Source organism: Oryzias melastigma, linkage group LG23 (genome assembly GCF_002922805.2).
Source record: "Oryzias melastigma strain HK-1 linkage group LG23, ASM292280v2, whole genome shotgun sequence".
Lineage (NCBI taxonomy): Eukaryota > Metazoa > Chordata > Actinopteri > Beloniformes > Adrianichthyidae > Oryzias > Oryzias melastigma.
The window spans coordinates 20,413,969-20,438,810 of record NC_050534.1 but is presented as its reverse complement, the minus strand read 5'-3'; the positions used below and the strand labels follow the sequence as shown (position 1 = coordinate 20,438,810).

General features: G+C 40.3%; 2 long non-coding RNA genes across 2 annotated transcripts in view; both read left to right on the top strand.

Annotated features, from left to right (window-relative positions):
• Window positions 1-19,553, top strand: part of LOC118598062 — a 37,353-nt gene extending 17,800 nt beyond the window's left edge. Inside the window, exons 2-3 of the long non-coding RNA XR_004947147.1 lie at window positions 18,125-18,236; window positions 18,338-19,553. This is a non-coding gene — a long non-coding RNA (uncharacterized LOC118598062). The remainder of the gene's footprint in view (window positions 1-18,124; window positions 18,237-18,337) is intronic.
• LOC112159215 overlaps window positions 1-24,842 on the top strand; it is a 60,379-nt gene that overhangs the window by 23,454 nt on the left and 12,083 nt on the right. The window lies entirely within an intron of this gene.

Sequence of the window (24,842 nt, the reverse complement as noted above, 5' to 3'; positions counted from 1 at the left end):
CGTTCACTATTGAGAGTAAACTCTCTCAGATCTTCCTCAAAGGTTTTCTAGAAGTTCTGTTCTATCAGCTGACAGTAATAAAATGCTTGTGAAAAGTCATTCTTGTGTTTCCAGCTTTGTTTGTGTCATTGTCCACAGCAGTAAACAGACATATCCAATATGGCGTCCAACTGTACGAATGCAGCAAGCTAGCATAGCGACTTTAGCCTATATGACTCATAATGAATCACATCTAAAATGGATATTCTTTCATCTTGTTTAAGTTCAGTTTTTATGATCAACACTTAATGAAGGTTGAATGTGACGATGGAACATTGGACCTTCCACTATCTCTAATTAACTTTAAGTCATTTAATGCTTCATGGAGGACTTGAAAACGGTCCTTCTACCTTCTCTGTCATTGCTGATCCTTTCTGTCTGGATGAAAGTTCCTCTCGACGTCCGTCTGTTCTCGACGCTCCTCGAAGCTCCACCTGAATCGTCTCTTTGATAGCGAGAGGAGAACAGGATTGAACTCTTCCTTTATTCTCTCCTTTCGCTTGTTTCTCTGTGACTGAATGCGTTTTATCTCGGCGTGCGGGAGGTGAAGAGGAAGAACGAGGAGGAGGAGGCGGCGGCGACGGGAGGGCTCAAGTCGCGGTGATGAAAGGGGTCTTTCACTCTTTACACTCCTCGTCTTCCTCCTTTCAGCCGGTTGAGACGCCTCGTCAAACGGGCCTGAATGGTCGACGTGACACTATCTGTCTCCTCCTGGGTATCTCACCCCGTGTTCTCCCATCCTTCCTCCCTCCCCATTTATCTCCATTTCCGTCCGGTATCTACCTCGACTGCAGGCGCCCGTCACTTTCTCACGGAGGAGGCCGAATGCAGGAGAACCGAGCCGGCCCCGAACGCCTCAGCAGCGTTCACGTAAGATGTGCTGTTGTTGGAGCGCTGAAGCACATCTATTAAACCCCCCCCTCCCCACGGACGGCTTCTGACAGGAGTTTTGATGTCAGAAAACTGTACAGAATCAAATATTCTCTCAGAAATGCTTAAAAAAATTGGGCTTGTAAATAGTTGATGCTGGAGACGGCAGCGTTTGTGTCGGGCTGCTCGTCACTCTGTGGGGATTATGAAGCGGCAGCTGAAATTGGTACAATAGCCTGGATACAGAATCAAAGTGCATCGCCAATCTCACTATTATGGTTGGAAACCCAAAGCGACGAGGATTCTGTCTTTGGCCTCGTCTGTCTCCGCTCTCCAGTTTCTGGTCTCTGCTGGAGAACCTCGGCTCTTTGAAGAAATACTTTTGCTCTCGTTGCGTCGATTCTGCGGAAAGTTGCGACTTTTGGTTTACCGGTGAGGAGAACTTTGATGGAACCATTGGAGTTTGTTGGTAAATGATAGAACGGTCAAAGACTGAACTTGTCAGTCTATAGACTAGGGGTGTGTACTGCAAGAGTCTGATACGATACTTATTGTGATCTTTCGTGATACAACACCTATCGCAACAAGACTGTATCCAGAACAATTCTCCACTTTTTTAAGACTACTTAAGAAATTAAGTCATATTACCGTATTTTCTGGACTGTAAGTCGCTCTGGACTACAAGTCGTACTTTTAAGAGGAAAGTCCAACATTTCTGTACAAATTCAACAAGTCTGACGTAACGTTTCATTTAAAGCTGAACGCCTTTCATGGGTCAAATTCAAGTCCGCTGCTTCATTTGATGTATGTCAAATCAAATTTTCAATGCTCGTGCAAAAATGTGTTCATAAACTAGACCAGAAGTCTCCAACCTGCAGCTCCAGATCCACATGTGGATCTTCTATCTCTCCATGGAGGCTCTTTGGACAAAGGGAGACTCCTGACCCAGACAGGTCGACCATCAGAGTCGGCAGCTCCCCTAAACCAAAACTGTCTAAAGAAAACAAACAAACAAAGCCCACAAACTAAGACTACCAAGATCCAACCTCAAACTAAAATAACTAAACCCAGCAGTGTAAGACTGCTGAGGATAAAGAGGAAAAAGAAGAAAAACAAATAAAAGAAAAATAAAACAGAATTTTCTTAAGTGAGGATTACTTAATTAGCATTAATTTATTAGCTAAATGTATAAATTGATGTCTTAGATGCACATAGATGATAAACTATGTAGGATTTTACATTTATTTTATTTTTTTTTTTAGTTAAAAGCACACATCTTGTGGTGCACGACATTGGTTACTAGCTGCACTGAGATGACTTTTATTTTGAAAATAAGTTATTGGAGCTTCTGTCAAACGTAAAAAAAATCACATTTTGAGAGATGCTAGGTTCTTTTTATATTTGTGCTTTTTATTGGTGCCAGAAAATGGATACAATTCATCTTTGATATTTAAAAAAAGGTCATGAATTCAAATCCATGTTTTTTAAAGGCTAAAGTAAGACTATGCGGCTCCTTCTAGGTTTTGATCAGTAGAAAACAAGTCTAAATGTTCTTTTACTTGTAATTCAATATTCAATTATTAGAGAGAAAGTTACATCTATAAATAAATGTTTCATTCCCAAAAATGCATAAATATATTATTTAAACGTTAAAATGGGACTTTTGGCTTCTGGTCTGCAAGAAACCAAACCAAATGGCTCCATTAGTGTTCAAGGTCGCAGACCCCTGCTGGGTGGAAAACAGAAGTAAGACACTGAAGGACGTTCAAAAATAGATTAAATATCGTGTTGTCAGCATTTTGAAACAATACAAGTATCACCGCATGAAATATCGCGATATACCACCATATCAAACTTTCCCTACACCCCTACTAGAGACAGAATCTCCGTCTTGAAGAATCATTCCTCTGGTTCTCTATCAACCCTTGAACCTTCAACTCAATCCAAGTCACCTGTGGTAGGTGGGGCAAGAAAAAGTAGGATAGTCGTCCTTAAACACCTGAGCTTTAACTCAGGTGTCCACGTTCTTTCTATGTCTGTTACTCTTTAACCATTGACGCATTCAAGTCATTCTCGCAGATTCTGAAGCTAAAAAAGTAACCCTGCACTCATATGTAAACTTTACAGTCATATAGTGTTCATACAATCAACATAAATCAGCTGATTCCAAGAGCGTATGTTATTCAGGTGTTGGCGTCCACATCTCCGGTGTTTAATGACATCTGTGGGGACATCACAGCTTTGAGCCTTCAGCACCAGATTGTAGCTCCAACGTTGACTCTCCCTTGATAGCCGTAACTCTTTGATCGTTTGTGCAGCTCACGTAATTCCAACAGATTCTGAAAGACAACATTTACATACAAACCCAACGCTTTTAAAGACTTACTCCAATGAAAAACGTGTTTTTTAACGTGACGGAGGACATGTAGAAAGAAAATGAAGCTTAAAGTTGCATTTCTGTGTTTTTTATTCAAATTGTTGTGAATCAGCTCGTAGTTGTTCCATACAAACTACAGTCAGCGGGCCACAAGCTCCCTGCTCCGCCCCATCATGGATGCATTCATTTACAGACAAGTGGATCCATGAACGTCTTTGTTTTCCGCGCCTCAGCTGAAATCTGGAAATCTAAGAGTATGGCTGGATAATTGTGATATTGCTCATCATGTTTGTTCCATCACTGATGTTTGATTGAGTTGTGAGGAGCTGCAAGTTAACAGGACGGCGTGCAAAGAAAGGGATGATGGGAAATAGGGACGGGCTTACTAACCTACGAAAAATCCTGCCCACAACTCGGAGGGGAGATTTTAATGAACTACATCTGCTCTGCATTAACTACGACCTAGAAAATGACAAGTTTTTAGATTTTGCTAAAAGCAGGAAAATTGTGATTAAAAGACGACTGGGAATGGTTTGAAAGAAGATAAAAAAAATATCAATTGGGACTCAAAATACTTTTCTCCCAAAACTTTTTTTTCCTTCTTTATTATGCTTTTTTTCATTCTTTTTTTGCGGGGACTTTTACTCCGGAGTGACTTACAGAACGTACGGTATGTGTCGTCTTTTTTGTCCGATATTGACGGCCTATTGTGTCTACAGAGGAAAGAAGAATGGAAAGAAATGGAGAATCTTTGAGACTTTATGTATATGAAATCCAGTGTTTAAAGGTGGAAGTCCGCTTCAATACTGCATCCAATCAAACTTTGTCCCAGACCATTGAGGTGATTGCAAACATTGACATTAGCAGAGATCGCATTGTGTGAATTGGATGTTAAAGAAGTCTCCCTCTATTGGTCATTAAAAGTAATGCGGAGGATTTATTTCATACGATCCTGTTTGTGAAGCGGGGGTGTTGCCGTATGTCATGTTCGGCTCAGAAACACGAGTCTGAGCGACCGCTTCCAACGTAACGTATATGTAAATTCTATTGGGTCGACTGTTGCACCGTTTACACGGGTTTTGAAGTCAGTTTTGGGGCTCTACTTATAAATCCTGCGATTATTAAAAGTTAAACCAGTTTGATCGATCAGGGAGCCGGATTTCGCAGAGCTTTTTAATGCACGTCAGGAGCTGGAGCTCCGTTTCCCCTCTGGTTACAGGTGGGATCCGTCTCCAGAGGACTGACTGCACTTCATCTCCCAGCAACCCCAGTGCACAGTTCCTGGATGCAGCTCAGATGACTCTCATTGACAATCACCCACAGGAGCCTCACTCTGTGCGAAGTCTTGTTTGTACCACTCTGCCTGCATTACTGAGCGTTTCTGGACCTGATCTTCTGTTTTCTTGCATAGTCTCTGATTACCAGCCGCCTGCCCTGACCCTCTCCTGGATCCTGACGTCTATAGTCTCCTCTTTTATGATCCCATGCTCGTGATTCCCCTCATCCCCTCCCCAAGTCTTTCATATATCGGAATGGAGCCGTGAAAGATGGTCTGGAGCAGGATTTGTGAGTCCATGCACTAGTATGCTAATAGCGACTGCCTGTTCAGAGCGTTCTTGAGCACGCATCACATCCCCGGACTGTGCGTACCTTTTGTCCAACTTTAGTGAAAAGATGCTCCAAACCAGCTGGAAATTTGTGGTTTCAGTGTATTTGGAGGGAAAAAGGATTTCAAATTGGCGAGCATGAAAAGCAGGGTTAGCAGTTCTGTTGAAAGGGGGTGCAGAAGATGGATAAGGGTGGTGGGGGGAGTGAGGGCGAGCGATAATGAGAGCGGGAAGGAGAGAGCGAGGGGGGAATGAGGAGATAGAGACGATTTCCTATTCTGTCAGACGCACTGTGGCTCATTCATTATATTCCCCAGGCAATTACCAAGGCCACCTGCTTTGTCTCTCCCCTCATTGTTTCCATCTCTCCGTCTCCATCTTTCTCCCTGTCTTTCACTCCATCTCTGTCTGTCATTTCCTCCGTTGCTTCCTCGCCACTCCAGTCTGATCCTTCCTGTTTTGCCGACTCTCATCCCTCGCTCTCCTCCTCCTCTTCTTCTTCCTCGCCCTGCATTGTCTCCATCCTGCAGTTTTGTCTGCTCGTTTAATGTGAGAAAACTGCTGGATTGTTCTGGGCGTCTGTGATGTTGGGCCAGTCCTAATGAGCTCAGCCTTGCATTTAGCGGGATGGCGCTCTGGCGTGGCGCCGGCCTAACTGCTTGACGACTGCACGGGTTAAACCTCACATTTTACACGCCTTTCTTTTCCAAGGCGGACAACCCTTCCAAAAACCTCCAGGATTAGACCTTCTGTTTCTCCATCACTTCAGCCTCCTGGTTATTCACTCCTTTTGTAAAGAAGAATGCAGCCGTGCAACAGAAGCTCGTTTATCCATCTCATCCAAACCTTCCTAATCGACGTTTAGTGAAATACATTTTGCAAACAAGAACATTCCAGATAAAGAGGATATTCGGGCCTAAGAGGGCTTGTGGGAAAATGCAGAGCTGTTAGGAACAGACTTCATGCTGTGGCTCAAAGTAATCATTAATGAACAGAAAACGCTGGAAGCTCCGGGAGCATGTGAATGCACCGCTCGCCAGAAGACGTCCAGTGAAGGCAGACGTTCTGCTGCACGGAAACACATCCAAGGATTCAATTAGCTGCTGGATGAAACGCTCAAGTACAACTCTGGACCTAAAGCCTATAGAAAGGAACAAAATGACGAAAATTATTAGTAAACTTGTCAACAAAATACACAAATTTCAGAAATCGAGGTTTTTTTCTTTCTTATACAGGCGATACACTTGAAATCTTCAAATCGATTAAATAGAAAAATGTTAAAATTTCAAGTTTTCTACTCAAATAAGCCCCTCAAAGTCTATCAGATTCCTGCACTCCCCAGTGCTGACCACCTGATCAGACACATTCAGGAAGTACAGAGATAATAGACTCCTCCCCTTTGCGCTCCAAACAGGAAGTACCCGCTGGTTCCAAGTAGTCCAAATCCCATAGACTTCGGTTGCGGAATAAATGGTTATCGCAAGCTTATGGAAGCGTTTGTGACTCATAATTCAAAATAAAAGTCAATACTGGAAATTATTTTTCATTTTTCAAAGTGTAGCTGCATGACTTTTCTCTTAAATGAAATGAAAAAACAATTTTCCGAATTTGTTTTTTTTTTCTTCAACTCCGCTTATTCTGATATAATTAAAATGATCAAGAAAATGGCACTTGATATTTAATTTTCATAAAATTCTTTAGTAAATTTGTGCTGATATTCAAATAGAAATATCAAATTTGAAAATTAAAATGGATTAACAGAAATGCTTTTTCATTTTCACAGTGTAACTTCATTACTTGTCTCTTAAATAAAATGAAAAAGTCATTCTTTTTCAACACCGCTCATTCTGTAATTTAACTGAAATGATTAAAAAAATGACATTTGACATTTCGATTTAAAAGAAGTTCTCTGGTAAAATTTACCAAAATTCAATTAGAAATATCAAGTTTGGAAATTAAAATGCATAAACAGAAATACTTTCACAATATAACTGCATTACTTGTCTCTTAAATAAAATGAAAAAGAATCCTACAAACTGCGTTTTCATTTTCTTCGTCATCACCCCTCATTCTGTGACATAAAGTGACAAAGCCAATGAAAACTGCTTTTTCTTTTTCACGTCACCGCAGAAAGTGTCTCATAAAGCAGTTCTAGTCAGCAGTTTCAAGAGGCGGACCACGATGATTTCAGTGCTCGCTCCTCTTCTACTTTGGTCGGTGGTGTCGGCAAACGGCATACCGTTCTCATTGACTTATAAAGAGAAAAGAAAAAAAGGAAAAAATAAAGGAAGAGGAGAATAAAGAAGCTCAAAGTTGAGATGTTGTCATTTCATCTACGATTAACTGGTGGGTTTTTATCTGTATGGGAAGAATTTGGATTCAGCCTAACCCCGGCTCACATGGCTAATGTTACACCTCAGATACCCGGAGTCTTTACGTAACTGTAAAAGTGTGAGAGGAAATCCGACTGTAGACATTCGACCTCTGCGACGCTGCAAATCCTTTTCACTTTTTGCTGGACGCCAGAGCTGAACTCCCTCAAACAAAGGGGGGACGCATTACCGTGTTTCCTATATAAATGGTGATTATCCCATGAAGCTTCATGAGTTTGGAGTTTCACGAGGTCTGCAGCAGAGTCTGTGGCTGCAGCCATCCAGGAGCCAATAAGAACCATCTACTGTAGCTAGACCACTCCCACATCTCACCAGGACTAGCCGTGTAAACCCGGGTTAGACCGACTTAGACCAATCACTCCTCACTGACGTCCAACACGGCGGAGTCTGAACTGTGACAAAATTGTGACTGAATTAACTTTGTTTCGTTGGAGTTCTATTAATTTTACAACCACAAATCAAAACCTTTGCTCACCCGGTCTAGAATGACTCAATCAGAAATATTTTGGTCTGATTCGCTGTTTTTGTGCTGCAACTTCAGACGAACCTGGAGGAGAACTTGGGCTGTAAAAATAAACTGAATTATGTTCAGATCTTTGGATTAATTATGACAAATCTGTCTCCTTAATTCTGTTTGGAGGAGGAGCTTCTAACTCCACACTCACCTTCAAGTGAGAACCTTTCAGTGCTAAAAGCATCTATTTCTTCTATCTGAATTCAAACACTTTCATTTCGTTCTGAAGTATTTTGTTAAAGGATTATTTTAGAATCTCCCCTTTGAATGCACACTTTAAACATGTCTTCCTCTAAACGTTCAGGGTCTCTTTTCTACTTTAGCCACAGTCTGACTTGTGTTTTTGTGCTCGTTTTTCCTCAGATAAAACGCTTTAGTTCAGGTCAGATTGTTACCGCGGTCTTTGATTACATTTGGGAAGATCACGGCCGCTGGAAGCATGAAACTGTTCCCCCAACCAGACCTTGATCTTTTTCTGAACCTGAGCGGTACATTTAGTTCAGCGGCATAAAAAGTCCCAGGCTTTGAGCGTACATCCGGCATGACCACCTCCTCCTGCGCAGCACCAGAACAGAACAAACCCTGCAGAGAATAAAATTCCTCCAGAATATCCTCAGCAGAGCGGAGACGCGGCTTTTCCTAACGTATGGAACCATCACATTTTTACATATTTATGCTTCAGAGCGAAGGAAACGTGTTTGTGTGCACTCTTGTCAGAAACCTGAGGTCTAAAGGATCACCTCTAACAAGCAGGTCTTTAGCTTTGACCAACTGAGACATCTGCTGGGTTCCAGCCCATAAAGTAGACTTGTCCTGTTTGAGGAGAGGTGATTAAAGGCTTGTCTCTCCAAAGGTCAGGAGTTGAGGCCCAGCTGCCCGGAGCCCAGCAGGGGACAGCTGAGGTGCCATTAGACTCTGGGTTCCAGTGTTAAGACCTCATTACTGTTTTTTGAGAGATGGCTCCAGATTACATCCTGGGGGGGGATGAAATCATTTTTGCCAGTGAGGGCAGGAGCTGGAGCCTCTGGATGTCTCCATATTCAGGATTTAGTTTGGTTAGTTTGTTCTGGCTTCACAACATCAAGGACAGAACTGGACCTTTTCCCGTCCTCTGTGGTTAGATGTAGTATTTGGGGGCGGGGCTCATGAACTCTTCAAATGTAGGTGTGGTTTTTGACAAGCAGGAAATCGTGGCATCTTTTGCTTCATTTGACTGCATTAATATACCCTGACGCCCCACCACAATTGTTTATGGTCTGCAGGTTTTTCGGTCATTCTGGTCTGTAGACGGTCATAGAGAGACGCAGGTTTGTCTTGCAGTTCCCTTGAGGCTGGTATGACCACTTCAAGGAACATCATGACAATGGAGCACACCATTACCATGTGTGGTAGGTTCATCGTGAAGCATTCGTTGGGTCATTGAAAGTCACACAGATGGGGGACACTGTTGTACACTGGACTAAAGGCATACTCTAGTGCAGGGGTGTGGGTTCCTGGTCCTCGAGAGCTACCACCCTACCTGTTCTCCAACTCTCCTTGCTCCTGATTACCTGAACCAGGTGTGTTCATTCAATCAGAAAGTGAAGACATATGACTGAGATAATCAGCAGCTGGCAGGGCTTGAAGATCTGGAGAACAGGTAGGGTGGTAGCTCTCGGGACCAGGAACAGGCATCCCTGCACTAGTAGTGAAGTACGCAATGGCGTGAATGCACGGGGTATCCTCGTGATGTTTGACCCTTTAACTGTCTGCTCAAGCAAAAGGTGGGTCAAATTTAGAAAACACGTTTTTAAAAATATTAATTGTATAAATTACTCCCCAAGGTACGGAGGCCCTAAAGGGACATTGAAGAAAAAAAATGTCCCAAAAATTGAAGTAAAAATATATATAATGTTTGTGGTTACTAACTGGTGCACACTAGATAGTAGCCAGAATTTTTTTTTTTAACTTTAATTAAAAAAAAATAAAAAAAAATAAAATATTTTTTTTGGTTACTATCTTGTGCGAACCAGTTACTAACCAGAACATTTTTATTTCTAAAATTTAAGTTAAGAAAAAAATTCGGAGTAGTAACTGGTGCGCGCCAGATTGTAACTTTTACAGAACCCCTATGTATTCTTAGAAAAAAAAATTAAATTTCACTTGAATTTTTATTTTTTTAACTTTGATGTCCCTTTAGGGGGGATGAGCACCAGGGGAGAAAAGCTGATTTTTTTTTGATGATTTTGTTTCTTTTTTGGGTAGTTTAAGGGTTAAGTGTCTGTAGGACTCTAATTTTCTAATTTGTAACAGTCATCCTATGTTCATACTGCCTTCAGAAATACACATTCGAACCAACATTTCCAATGAAAAGTCTATGTACCTGCGGGTTTGTGGTTGCTGTGGTAACTCTTGAGTGCAAGCGCCACTGTGCAAGTTTGTCCAGAACTGGATCTGCATCCGGTACTGATACCTATCTGCATCTGGTCGCTGTACCTATGTGCGTCCGGTACTGGTGCGGTACCTGAGCGATACAGATTTGGGGCCCCAGAGATTAGGGAGCCTTGATTTAATTGGAATAGCCAGCACGCCAAAAAATGACCAATTGGGGACTCTAGTTTTAACCCAGAGGGGACCTTATCCATTCGTCAATCCATGGGAAGAAAATTGTGTTGGACAGTCCAGTGTGAACGGCATATGCCAAAAATGTGTTCAAGAACCCACGTTCAGCGCGTTCTTGAATACACATCACATGCCCGGTGTGAACGTAGCATCAGGCCCCAAGAAAGAAGTGCACACTTATTACGTGAACAGCACTAACAGGCTATTTGTGAAGGATTTATAGAGTTAAAAAAACTGAAAAATCTGCACAACATGCCTGCGTCTATTTAGCCCATATATGTTTAAGTGTTCACTACGACCTGTCGCCCGCAGCATACCCATAGAAAAAAATATGCATGAACTCTCCACAAGCAGTGATGTGTAAATTACATTTTAAGAGTAATTGATTAGCTACTGGATGAAATTGTAATTAAATGACTTTACTCATACTCTATTCTTTGTTACTTTACTTTTTTCTGCTCACATACAAAATAAATGGTAAGATAAATACATTTGTTTCTGCAGTCAAGTTGTATCACCGTTATCTTATCACAAAGAACAAAAACATCCTTTGGTCTGGAACTACATGCAGCTTCCACATGACATTAAAGGTTATCACATTAGCATTGAGGGCGTAGCAAACAAACACTGTTTGCTCGGTGAAGTTTGTATATTTCCTTAGAGAAACCCACATAAAAACCTCCAAATCCCAGATATGAAAGAGATTTACTGGTTGCTATGGACCTATTACCTTTGTGGAGGCTGCTGCTTTTTGAATCAGAATCATCTTTCTGATAGTGCCACCCCTGAAACATTTAAAAAACCTTTTTATTGTGATGCTGCAGGTTTGCTTCAACAATAGTTTGCAATGCAAATCAGCCAAAGACGGACTCGCCGCAACTTTGAACAACAGAGGAACTCGTCTTTCTTGTTTGTGGAGCGGAGTGTCGCTGATGTTGAAAATGCGACATGAAGCCATGAATATTTCACTGTTGCATCAGTCCACAGAGATGCTTCCAAATACATCCATTCCAGTGGAAACAGCCACTTCTTCATTGATGTTTGGGATTCTGCAGGTCTGTGGTCCAAAAGCACCTTAAAGCTAATCCTCGGTACGGACTCCCACATTCATCCTCTTTGGTTTCTCTCAATCACTTCGTCGTATTCTATACTGAGAAGGCTCTATAAATGCTGCAGATGCCTGGTGTGTTCCTGGTTTTGCTCACATTGTGAACCAACACAGTTCATAAATACTCAAACACTTACAAGCCCGCCTGCAGGCATGCAGCAAACGCCTACTCACATCCCAGATTTCACAGAAGGGCAGGAATAACTCATCCCTCTCAAGTCCGATTGGACCGTGGTAGAATGTGGATCTCTCGTCCAGGTTTCTTCTCGGCGCTGACCTTTTGGCTGGTGTGCTGGAATCTGTCGGCCCTTGTTTTGACCCCCAGTGGGCGGTGGGCCTGAACGGGTCGGGACCCTGTCTTTGCAGGGCCGAGAGAGTGGCGGCGACTGCTGTGAACCGCTTTGAGAAATTATTTCAGCTAAAAACCCTTTTGATCTTAGCTTTTATAGAGCTTCACTTTTCTAACGGAAAGTCTAAAATCTTCTCCTAAATCATCCTGAGGCCGTCTAGAATTCTGTCAGACGATTCGACCAACTTCAGACCTCAATTATAATTCGATTTCCTTTGAAGAAACTGCGTCTGATATTTTGAAGCTGTTGCAATTTGAGACAAAAATATCTTGATTTAGTAAGAATTCACATTTAGGTTTCACAAATCTAGTGAAATGGCTGTTTAGATACCCTTTAAATCTCCACTAGGTGCCACAGAACATTAAAAACATGTGAATCGTATATTAGCATTTATGTTACCGAAGTATCAGAGTTTTAGAGATCTGAAATTACATTTACAAATATTTTTTTACAGTACCACCTCAAGCATTTGTCCTTTGAATATCCCCGACGTGTTTTGGTCTCTTTTGTAGATTTTGGATTATTTTTGAGCCCCTTAAGAGGTTTTGTCCCCATTTATTTTTTAATGGTTTCTCCTACTGTGATTTCATTTACATTTCTTTTTATGTGAAGGGGATAAGAGGTTTTCACGATACCCAAAATTCCTTTTCATTGGGCACTATGTTAAATTTGAGGTAAATCACGTTTTTGCTGTCTGGTCCTTCAGTCCTGGACTCCTACGGGACAAAAATGTTCTGACAGTATTTATGTGACACATTTCCCTGAGGTTTTGGACCATTTCGAGCAAAATGTGGTAAATATCACAGTCCATTCACACACCGATGGCACCGATTTTTGCAACTTGGTGTAAATCAGAGTAAAAATGGTTCCGATTTTTGTCCCGCGTGTCTTCATCTCTGTGACACCAGGTTCACTGTCTCTCCAGGTCCTCATTGTTTCCAATTTTAGGTTCTAAAATATTTTTTTTGTTTACTTGTTTCCAACTTTGGCAAAAAAAAAAAAAGATGTCATGTATTGGCAAAAGTCTGGCAATACATAAAATGATACACAAGTCATGATGTGATGCGTATCACGATACACAAGTCATGATGTGATGCGTAGGACGATACACAAGTCATGGTGTGATGCGTAGGACGATACACAAGTCATGGTGCGAAATGTACCACAATACACATGTATTTGTACGATATGTATCACGATATACAAGTCGTGCTACAATAAGTATCACGATACACAAGTCATGATGTGATATGTATCACGATACACAAGTCTTGGTGTGATGTGTATCATGATACAAATGTCATAGTGGGATACGTATCATGATACACAAGTCATGGTGTGATGTGTATCATGATACAAATGTTATAGTGTGATGTGTAGTGCACATGGTACATAGTATGCATACTAAAAAAGTAACAAATAGTTTAATTGATTTTTTTTTCTTGAATAAGAATTATTTCCTCAACACAAAAAAAAAATTGATCCATCAAATGTTTTTATGGACCCTTCCATCTGGTTTAAATCTTCTCTGAGCCTTCGTCCACAGAGCGGCTGCAGCTCCTCTGGAACATAAACTCTGTTTTTCTGGTCGCTGCTCAACTTTTTATGTGCAATAATCTGAGAAATATGCTCTTTTACGGTACTGAACTCGTGTTTTTTATGGTTATTGCCATTAAAACTCAGCTTACATCTGCTGGACGGTCGATAAAAGCAGGACGTTTGCCAAAACGAGAACCTGTTGCCATGGTTACACCTGGCAACAGCAGACCCCGGTAACCCACCACCACCAGCAGCATCACCACAACTTTTCTCCTTCAGCAGATCTCAGCTTGTGTTTGTGCAGTTCAGCGACAAGCCCCTCCCATCCGCGGCGAGGCTCTCCGAGGTGTTTCTCTGTGGTGGATCTCACCCCCCCTCGTCTCTTTGGACTCATTAGTGTCTTTTACCGAAGCTCCGCCTGTGTGCTCACAGCTGTGTGCGTTCCCCAACATTCGCCTGTCTTCCAGCGTGCAGGCAGCAGTTTTTTCTTCTCCTCTGCTCTCTTTGTGCAGAGCTCCATAATTACAGGAGCTTCAGGCTGATGCCGCCCGTGTTTGATTACAGTGATCAAGGGCCGAGTTATGGAGACCCGGAGTGCCTTCACCTGGTGAGGAGAAGCCGGGTAATCCGGCGCTGTTGCCACTTAAGTGAAGCGATGGAAATCGTCCTGCATTAAATCCATCTCCACCAACGAGAAGGTGAAGAGAAACATGTCCAGAGCTGTTATTTGGAGCTCCTTCATTCCCTCCGCGGTGGTTAACGTCTCCTCAGCGCGGTGGTGCACGCCTCTGCAGAGGAGGAACGGCGTACAGAAGAAAATGTTTGTCATGAATTCAGATTTAAAACAGAGAAATCCCCATTTAAATCACTTTTGTCAAAGTCGAGGCCCGGGGGCCGGATCCGGCCCTCCAGATCCTTTTATTTTATCGTTATTAATGTCCCGATGTTATCTTGAGCTCATTTCTAACTTGTATAATTTTTACAAAATATATTTTTATGGAAAGTAAAATATTGAAAGTTGTTCAGTTGATTAATTCTGGATTAATATTCCTGCCTTTTTATTATTATTCATTATTTTAAAAGTTACAGTTTTAAAGTTTAAAAAATTGATATTCTGCTAGTTTTTTGGACTGTTTTGGTTTCTATTAAGATTTTTTTAGACTATTTTGGAGTTTAGCTAATATTTCAGCTACATGCTAGCTATAATCGCTAATTTAGGCTTTTTAAAGGTTTTTATGGCGTTTAGGAGTTAGGCTAATATTTACACACTAGCTTTTTTGGCTAACCTAGGTTTTTTTTATTTTTTTTAGGCTAATTAGGCATTTAGCTAATATTTTAGCTAGCTATCAGCTTTAGCATTTTCAGCTATTAGCCACAGTGATTTCAACTAGCATCTTCAGGAGCCAAATTCAGCTTACAGCATTCACACTAGCATCATCGCATGTAAATACCTCATAATTATGTAAAACGTTACAGTTTTAAAGTTTTAATAATGTAGTTTTAGAGTGTTTAATAAATGTTTATCCTGTTCGACCTGCGACCTAAAGTGTGTTTTGGATTTTGGCCCCTTGTGTGATTGAGTTTGACCGTGAAATTTGGACGTTTCCCAAAGTGGCTCCATCAATAGTGAAAGTGTTTATGTGGATATGTAAACCACCAGGACTCAATTTCCTCGTTTGTTGTCTTTAATATCTTTCCTCCAATCAATGGATTTCATGGAGACGACTGTAGCTCCGCCCTAATGAGTCTGTTCCATTTTTCTATGGATCTAAAACTATTGTGTACCAATAAAGGTACGAAGTGGTCCGTCCTATTGGGTCCATTTTATAATTTTAACGCTAAAAATTCAGGACCAGACTGGAGTGCTCAGTAGAAACGAGGAATGAAGGGTCATTTTTTAACCTCGAATTATAAAAGAATTTAAACACCAAAAATAGTTCAAAGGTAACAAACACACACCTGCTTACCTACTAGTACTGCCACAAACGAATATTTTAATAGTCGACTAAACACAGATTGTTTTTTCTGATTAGTCGACTAATCGAGTCATTAACAAACTGGATGTAAAACACTCATCTTAACCATCATTAGCTTTAAAATAACTAAAAATAAAGACAATTAAGACGATTATTATGATAATAATAAAATTATTGAATTTATTTCCTCCAATGAATTGAATGTGAATACAGTGAAGTTTCTTTGGTAGAGCGGGTCATTTTTGACCCGTAAGACAAACGGGACGTTCACATCTCCCGACGGTTAACCAGCTGTGTGTAATCTCCTCTCAGCCGAGGAGCGGTTTGTGCGGCGCCGCGGCTTGTTTAGGGAGCGCTAAGGTCATGCATTGATTGGTGGTCATCCATAAATAATACTGCATAATGTAGAACACTCCCAGTGATGGGAAGGACCGCCTCCATAAAACATCAGGCTCCCAGTCAGGACATGAAATATTAAAAAGGCAGGAAGGATATAGGAGCTGCGACTCCCGGGAGAGGTGCATGATGGGTGTGCATTTGTAAGACACTTGTCCGGGTCCAAACCGTTAAATGTCAGGCGGGAGCCTCAACAGCCGGCGGAGAAAGGAAACGCTTCACTGTCTGACTTTAGCTGTTGTTCCTCCAAAAAATGAAAATAAAAAAATAAAAAGGTGGAACTGGAATGCAAAGGGAGAGAAAGTGTTTGCTCCTGTTGTCCTGCTTCCCGCTGAGCCGCTGAATAGAGACTGGTTTCTGCTCGGGGAGCTTTTCCACATTCCTCCGCCTGTCAGAGGCAATACCTCTCCGCCTCTAATAGGGGCACAGGAGAGGAGCAGGCAGCATCTGCTGTCCAAACCGAATTATCTTGTGTCAACAAAGCGGGAGGGAGACGCCGCTCCGTGGTCAGACCCTCACTTTTAACTTAAAGCCCCATTACGGGTCGCGGAGGGAAAGCCACTTGTGATTCTTTTATTGGATTTTTAGCTTATGGTAATTCGGCGGCGGCGTGTGCGAGCTGGAGTCGGGGTTCAGATTGCTTTGTGCCCTGCAGCGTTGTCACTTTTGTGATGGAGGGGGGACGGTTTGGAGCTGTCCGACTGCAGGAGCTGCAGAGCGGTTTCCTCTGAGGGAAAATGAAGTCCAACTGTGGGGAAACATCTGCAGTCGATATGCGGGAGCTGGAGTTTAAACCGAGAGGAGAAAAAGATGCTCTGGATTTGAGAATAACCAGCTAAACAGACGAGGTCGAGGAGGAAACAGAGTCTTGTTATAATGGGAGGAGCTCTCACAGGTTGCATATGTCCCATTGACTGTATATGAGAAGTGGACAAAGCGGCCCCGCCCTCCGGGCTTCCGAAACAGGAAGTACCGAACCTCTATAGAGAAATAAACACCTATTATTCAGTCAATCCTTTTCTTACCCTTTGATCTAGTCATTGAAAACATCACATCCCCAAAGCTGATCCCCGATTGGTCAACGCCCAAATCGCCATATTGACAACATTGAAACTTGACGCTTCCACCACGCCCGCCGCGTTCGGTGGGAATGCACCATTACACCAGTTGACCAATCAAAAAACAACTTTACTACCTCGTTTCAACCTATAGGGGGCAGCAAACGGACTAATTGTTTTAATTTGTCAAAAATGTGGCGAAGACCAACAGACAGCGCGTTTAAAGCCCCATTTATAGAGGTCAATAGGCAAAAAACTTTTACTGTTTGGTTACCCTTTAAAAAAATATATATTTTTAAATAAATCACATTTAGAAATAAAATACTATTCTGATTTTTGTGAGTTTACATAAATTCCACATGAATAAACTTGAACAAAAAGCAACTCTTTGGGTAAATTTTAAACTAATTTACTACAATTAAAAATTATGTGTTTTATGACAACATTTAGGAAAAAAATTCGCTGAAAATTTCAGTTTTTTTCTGTCTCAATTAATACAAAAATACAGGCGAGATCATAAAGTGACAGTACATCAATTCAGATACAGAGGACTACAGACCAGCAGTTTTGGAGTTTAGCTAATATTTCAGCAACATGCTAGCTGCTTTTTTTCTAGTTTACACATTTTACCAGTTTTTTTTTTTGTTTGTTTGTTTTTTTTTTTGCTAATGTTTGGCATTTAGCTAATATTTTGGGAACATGCTAGCTCTTCTTGGCTCATTTTTGGCATTTTCTCTGTTGTTTTAGTCTATTTTGGAGTTTAGCTAATATGTTAGCCTTATGCTAGCCGTTTGGGCTAAATTAGACGTTTCACCGGGTTTTTATTTTTTATTTTTGGCTAATATTTGCCATTTAGCTGATATTTCAGCTACATGCTAGCCGTTTTGGCTAATTTTGATTTTTTTTTCTCAGTTTTGAAGAATAATTTGGCATTTCGCTAATATTTTAGCTAGCTAACAGTTTCAGGGTTTTTAGCTGTCAATTTAGGAATCATCAGCGGCCAAATTCATCTTCCAGTTTTCACACTAGAATTATTGCAGGTGATGCTATACATCTAGTTTTTAAAATTTTTTAGTTTTATTTTATTCAATGAAGATAAAATAAATGAATTATTTTAAATTTGTCTATGTGCGGCTTTCTGGAAAACTACAGTTATGTGACCCTCATTAGAATAAGTATGGGGACCAATGCTACAGAGTAAGACTTGTGGTTTTATCTGTGAATCATTGAATCGAATCGGATCATCCTGATCCACACTCCTGATTGGTGTCGCTGTATGTCCCCGCCCTCTTTCAGCATCATCATTCCAGTATTTCTGACAGCTGTTTTCTTTGTGCATACTCAAACGGGTCAATCTGCTGAGGTTTCTTGGTTTCCCTCCCAACAGTTTGGCCCCTCGCCCGTCTCTGTAAGTGCATGTGTCACTTCATTTCTGCGCTGCATCTATTTTTCATGGAGGTAAATTGCCTGGCACCGCTGAGCGCTGAACTCTGCCTCTGTTATCCACAGAGATGACCTCTAATAATGCTGGCCCTCCACCTCTCAAACACATCAGCAGCTCCGGATCTCTGCAGCAGTCCCATCTGTCCACACTTCTGTAGATTTAAAGCTGCTTCCCTCCGAAGTGTCCTTTTCTGCTGGATCAGGTTTTGTCAAGTTCAACTTCTGGGATTCCAGAAGAACTTTTAGTGGATAAAGGAAAGTTCTTCTATCGTCTGTGGTTCTGATCATCACACGATTAGCAATAATTGATCTCAGGACTGGCAGAAGATCAATTCTTTTGGTGTTCCTGCAGAACTCTGCACAATATCAGACTTTAACAGTTTTAAATGTCAGTTAAAATGTAGTGCCATTATATTTGTTTTATTACATTAATATTTTTCTAGTTTTTATGCTGATTTAAATTTCAAACTTTCTTCTTTTATTGTGAAGCACTTCGGTAAACTTAAAGGCGTTTTAAGTGTTATAAATAAAGCTTCACTAAAGACTTCCTGTCATGAGCTCGAAAGAGGAAATGTGGAAAAAACATTCAAGGCTATAAAAAATTACACTTCTTCTTCTTAAAAACATTATTGTGAAGAGTTTTAAAATTCCTTGTTTTGAAGCGTTAAATGGTTTGTCATCAAAACCAGCTGAGCTTAAACTTATAATAAAAATTGATTTTCCATTCGACAAATAAATGCAGTTAACATTTTATTAATGTTTAAAAATATTAAAACTCATTAAATCTTTTTTTAAACTGATTTTTCCAATTGTGGCATCTGGATATTTATTGTGTCAAAAAATACTTAAACTACTGAAAAGAACACATAATATTACATAGCAATTTAGGGAACAAAATGTGGCAAATAAATAAAATATCACCTGATTTTATACTTTATTCCTTCCAGTTAATGATTTTCAGACGCCATCTTTTCTGCCACCAGGTCACACTGAAAAACAAAAAAAGCCTAAATATTAAATTGACTCATATTTGGCTAAATGTGAAGATATGAAAGTGTTGACTTATGCAGATGATGTGACGGTTTAACAAAACAAGATTAAATATAGTGGAAATCAACCAGATAAATCTTATAAAGTAGCAAAAATATCTTAATTTAGGAGCTATTTCAAACCAAAAACATAAAAAATAATAATTTCTGTTAATGCCTAAAGGTACGAAATGTAACGTAGAAGCTGTAAAAAGGCCCCTGATGGAGCTAAAGTAAAGTTTATCTGAACACGCCTCTTGTGTGTCCTGGGTGCTTCTGTGTTGATCCCTCAGGAGACGATGATGAAGCCGTGAGTGGACAGGCTGCTCATGAATATCCATGAAGACTTCAGGGATGGAAGCTGCTCACATATGCTTGAGAGTCTGTGTCAGTGATACTCTCACACCGACAGCACCACCTCACAGCAGAAACAAAGCATCATGGTCCTGCTGACACCCATCAGTCTGACACTTCCCAGCTTCTTCTGTCTTTGACTTTTGCTGAATTCTTCAAGAAAAACAACAGAAATTTGCTCATTTTTGAAATTCATGCTCCAAAAACAAACAGTGTAGTTCTGAGGGTTCCCACCTAGAAAAACACACTTAAAGTACTACAGAGAACCCTTAAAATCATCAGTTTTAGTACTTTTCATACGTGTCTTTTCCTCATCTGTTCCTGAAATTGAAGTCACTCTGTTAAAACTTGACATATTTTAACTAAAGACTCCAAACGCGACCACCGTCTCAGAGCTGACTCACGTTTCATCTTTAATTTTCTGCTTTGTATTAAGCAACTCTTTGGTTGCATGAAGCTTATTACTTCTGAATCAGTGGCACATTTAATTATCTAACCTCACGGGGAGATGACGAGGTTCTTGGCTCACGGTCTACAATTAGGGGAAGAGTCGGAAAAACGTGTCTAAGTATTCTTTTAGTCTTAGACATGAGATTGTGTTTTTACCTCAGTTAATGAACATCAACCAGTCAATATACATTGATATTTGCAGTGTAGTGAAAATATCCATTGTGATATCTAAAATGAAAAAGCAGACACAGAAACGAGGAAAATGTTACAGCCAATGAGATCGCAGAACAAACTGTGGTGTAAAAAAAAAAAAAAATCTGCCCATTTGCACAAAAGGTGAACAGCTTTGTAGCGTTTTAATGCAAAAGTTGTGAAAAAAAATAATGCCTCAAAGCTGAAGACGTATTAGCCTCAGAATGTCATTTCGTCGCTTTTCTTCCACAGATTGACCAAACTTTATGTGTGTACTTCACGAATATGTGCTGCTAGCTCTGCTGAAGTCGCCATGAATGATTACTGAACCAAACGGACGTAAAGAGCAAAGACAACGAAGCCTGTTCAGACTACAGTCACAGACCCCAAAATGTCACTGCGCTGCCACCTAAAGGCAGGTTTACCACATTCAGCAGGTTTCTGCTGTTTGTAATCGGGAGGCAGAAGTCGTGTTTTTAGACGCTCCACTGTGGGTGTGGAGGTTTAAGAAAAAGTTTGAATGAAACAGCACAGCGTCTTTTGAATAACTCACATTTTTGTGTTGTGACTTAATTTTTCCATGTTGAGTTATTTTTTTGTATTTTGAGTTAATTTTTTATTGTCAAATTAATTTTTCTGCGTTAAGATAAAAATTTTTTTTGTCAAGTTAATTTTTTCATGTTCTGAGTTAATATTTTTTGTGCTGAGTTCATATTTTTTGTGTTTTGAGTTAATTTTTTGCGTTAAGATATATATATTTTTTTCATACTGTGAGTTAATATTTTCGTGTTGAGTTAATTTGTCGTGTTTTGAGTTAATTTGTTTGTGTTGTGAGTTAATTTTTTTCATGTTGTGAGTTAATATTTTCGTGTCTAGTTAATTTTTCGTGTTTTGAGTTAATTTGTTTGTGTTGTGAGTTAATTTTTTTCATGTTGTGAGTTAATATTTTCGTGTCGAGTTAATTTTTCGTGTTTTGAGTTAATTTTTTTTCATGTTGTGAGTTAATTTTTTGCATTGGGTTATTTTTTTTCGTGTTTTGAGTTAGTTTGTCTTGAGTACATTTTTTGCGTTAAGATAAATTTTTTTTCATGTTGTGAGTTAATATTTTTGTGTTTTGAGTTAATTTTTTGTGTTTTGAGTTCATTTGTTTGTGTTGTGAGTTAATTTATTTTCACGATGAGAGTTGATATTTTTCTTTTCGTGTAATGAATTAATTATTTTTGTTAATGTTTTGAGTTATTTTTTCTTGCTGTGCGTTGATTTTTTTCATTTTGTGAGTTGATTTTTCTTTTGTGTGTGTGTATCGTGACTATTTGTAGTGTGTTTTGTTGTGAATTTTAAAGCCACTGTAAATATTAGAGTAAAGCTTTTACATTCATAAGAGAAGTTTATACTTTCCAGCACATTTCCATGCGTACCTAATTATTATTTTTTTTAATTTAAATTAGTTTTGTTTTATATTAGTGGGTTCAGTAAACTGAAACTCCCACAAAAAGAGAAACTCTGGGTTCTTTTGTGTATCCTTGGAACCAAACATTTCCTTCTAATAGAGCACAAATGTAAACTTGTAGTAATATTTGTTTCATTTTGCTAACATTAGTGAAGCTAATGCTACAACCACCAACTTCTCAATGTGTCCAAAGTGTAAATCCTTGAAGTTTTAAAGACAAAGAAATAATATCTGATGAGGTTTTGTTTCCATAAGACTGTTTTCCATGCTAAGGGGTTGGATTTGTTGGCTAAAGTATTGTGCATAAAAACGCAAATAATGCAAGTCAGCACTAGAGGAGAAAAATAATTTGAGGAGGAAACGCTGCATGGAGATGGCAGCTCTGCATCAGATAATCAGGGCTGGGAACGGGATCTTTAATGGCTGTCAATTAAAAACTAATTACAGGTTGTAGTTTGGCTTTCAGTCCATTTATCATCACACATCTGCCTCAAGTCCAGGCAGACTCTGCAAATATGTTGCATTCTTGCTGTAATTTGTGCCGCCGTGGCCCTCCAGCATTCGTACACGGGGACGACACACTCGTGCGCACACACAAAAGCAGAGTGTAAATACATACGGAGCTCATTCAGCACCAAACCAGCTGTAATAGACACATCCCCTCTTCCGTCTCCAGCGTTTACAAGAGCAGAATTGCCTCTGAATTGATGGCAAACAGTGGGATTTGACTGGAATGCATTTCTATAAATGGCTGTGAACAGATATGACAAATGAAAAAGCATGACCTGATGAAATTGCCAAAATTCAGATTCCATGAATGACTTGGGCTTCGACAGCCAATTAATGGTGAATGAATGTGTACGCCTCCCAGGGCATCCATCTAACTTGAAAGCTGCTCTGCGAGTGTTCCAGCACATGTTGCATGTCACTGTTGAGTCGTGACACTTGAAGGGAAAAACTGTCTATTTTTTACACACAAAAATAACAATTTTATCAAGAAGATGAAATGAAAGTGATGGTGTTTTATTAATGTCCATCAGCTCATCACTTTTAGTTTGACAGAGATCCTCAGATGCTTCTCCCTGATCCAAACCAGGATAGAAAAGGTTTCAGCTGCTCCCAGCCTGCAGGCTCAGATGGGTACATTCAAATCAAGCCTCCTGTCTTTGGGCTGGAGTCCAAAGTCTCTCGTCACAGGTCCAAGTCAAACTTCAAGTCTAAGAGCTGAAGTCACAGCTGTCCTACGGGTGAATAGGACTGTGTGGAGGCCAAAAATGATCAATGTCACTAACGATTATTCCAGAAGTCCATCAGTCGACGATTATCTCAGTAGTTGATTAAGGGTTATTTAAGTAGTCGATTGGTTAACGATGATTTTATCAGCTGATTAGTTAACAATTAGTTTAGAAGCCGATTAGTCAACGATTATTTTAGTAATCAATTGGTTACCAATTATTTTAGTTGAAGATTAGTTAACACCTATTTTCGTAGTCGGTTAGTCAACGATTCTTTTAGTAATTGAGAAGTTGGTGGTTATTTTACTAATCAATTAGTCAACAATTGTTTTAGTAGTCGATTTATTTAACAATAACGTTAAGGCCCGGTTCCACTGGCTCTCACGGCCATATCACGGCTGAAGCACGGAACAAATGGTCATCCCCGTGGTACAGACGCTGTCAGCAGCAGACTGGTAGTTCAACAGGCAGAATCGACGTGCATACATGCAGTACAAAATTTGGCCGCCTTTGCACACGGAAATAATTTTTGAACTGCATGAAAATTGAGACCGCGGGTGACTGCATGTGGTACCAGGGGTACCGCCGTGCAATGGCTGTGAAATGGCGGTGAAATGGCAGTTCGAGTGCGAGATCGGGCTGTGGAGCGTACAACGGCACACGTGCTTGGACGCCGGAATTCCTTACTTCTGTTCCCCCCGCCAGTCTGCACTTGGATCGCTGCTCACAGCGTCCGTTTGGCGGCTGAAAGACGGAGGACGCGCTTGTACGCGATTACGGAGTGCTCTAGCAGAGGAATGGACTCCTGTGTCTGTATCACTGCAATCCCGCGAGCATGCATAGCCGCCGCATCTACACGCTTTTAGCAGATTTTTAAACTTTTTTACTCGTGATATGGCCGTCAAATCCTGTGGGATCGGGCCTTTAGTAGTCGATTGGTAAACAAATGTTTTAGTAGTAATTAGTCAACAATCCCTTTAGTAGTTAATTAGTAAATAGCAATTATCTTAGTAGTTGATTGACCAATCTGCTAGTAAAACATTTGTTAACCAACTATTATTTTAGTTGTCAGTTAGTCATTGTTTTGTTTATTAGTTGATTAGTTATTATTTTAGTAATCAATTAGTTAATTATTTTAGTAGTGGATTAGTCAATAATTGTTCCAGTTGTCGAATGATTAACGATCATTTAACTACTGTTGGGCGGCACGTTTCCACCTCCAACAGTTAGAAGAGACTTAGTGAGAAATGTCAAAGCAGGGCAAATCTCAGAATTTCTTTTGCAGCTCTATTCCAATATCTGAAAGACTTCATGTCATAGAATTCTGGCCGGACACGAACTGAAATTCTTATTTTGTCCTTTGTGATCAAGTTTCAAATGGTTAATGACACTTCCATGAATTTCTAGGGTTGCCATCCATACGTCACGACCGAATCCGAGTCCCTGACTGGTCAAAGATTATGCTGGTTTAACTAGCAATGTGCTTGTTCATGGAGCCTAAAATGGTCGTAGAAACATCCCTTACTATCATGAACACGAGAACTGAAGCCCAAAACGTTCCTCTACAAAGACTTGTCATTGGAAGTGACGCTTGAACACGCGTTGCCGAAGGGCGGTGTGTTCATAGCTTGAGGAATACTTCATGAAACCATCACCACACACACGGCAGTGGTATGTAATGTTTCCATGATGGCTCTTAAGCTCAAGAGACCTGCGAGACACACCTGTGTACCCCCTAAGATTCAGCCACAGGTCAACCCCATACAGGTGGATCCGACTAATAAAAGTAACATGAAGTTCTGACCTTTACTGGAACTCCTAAAACCTTTTCCTGGACTTGGTTTATCTATAATCAGTTTTTT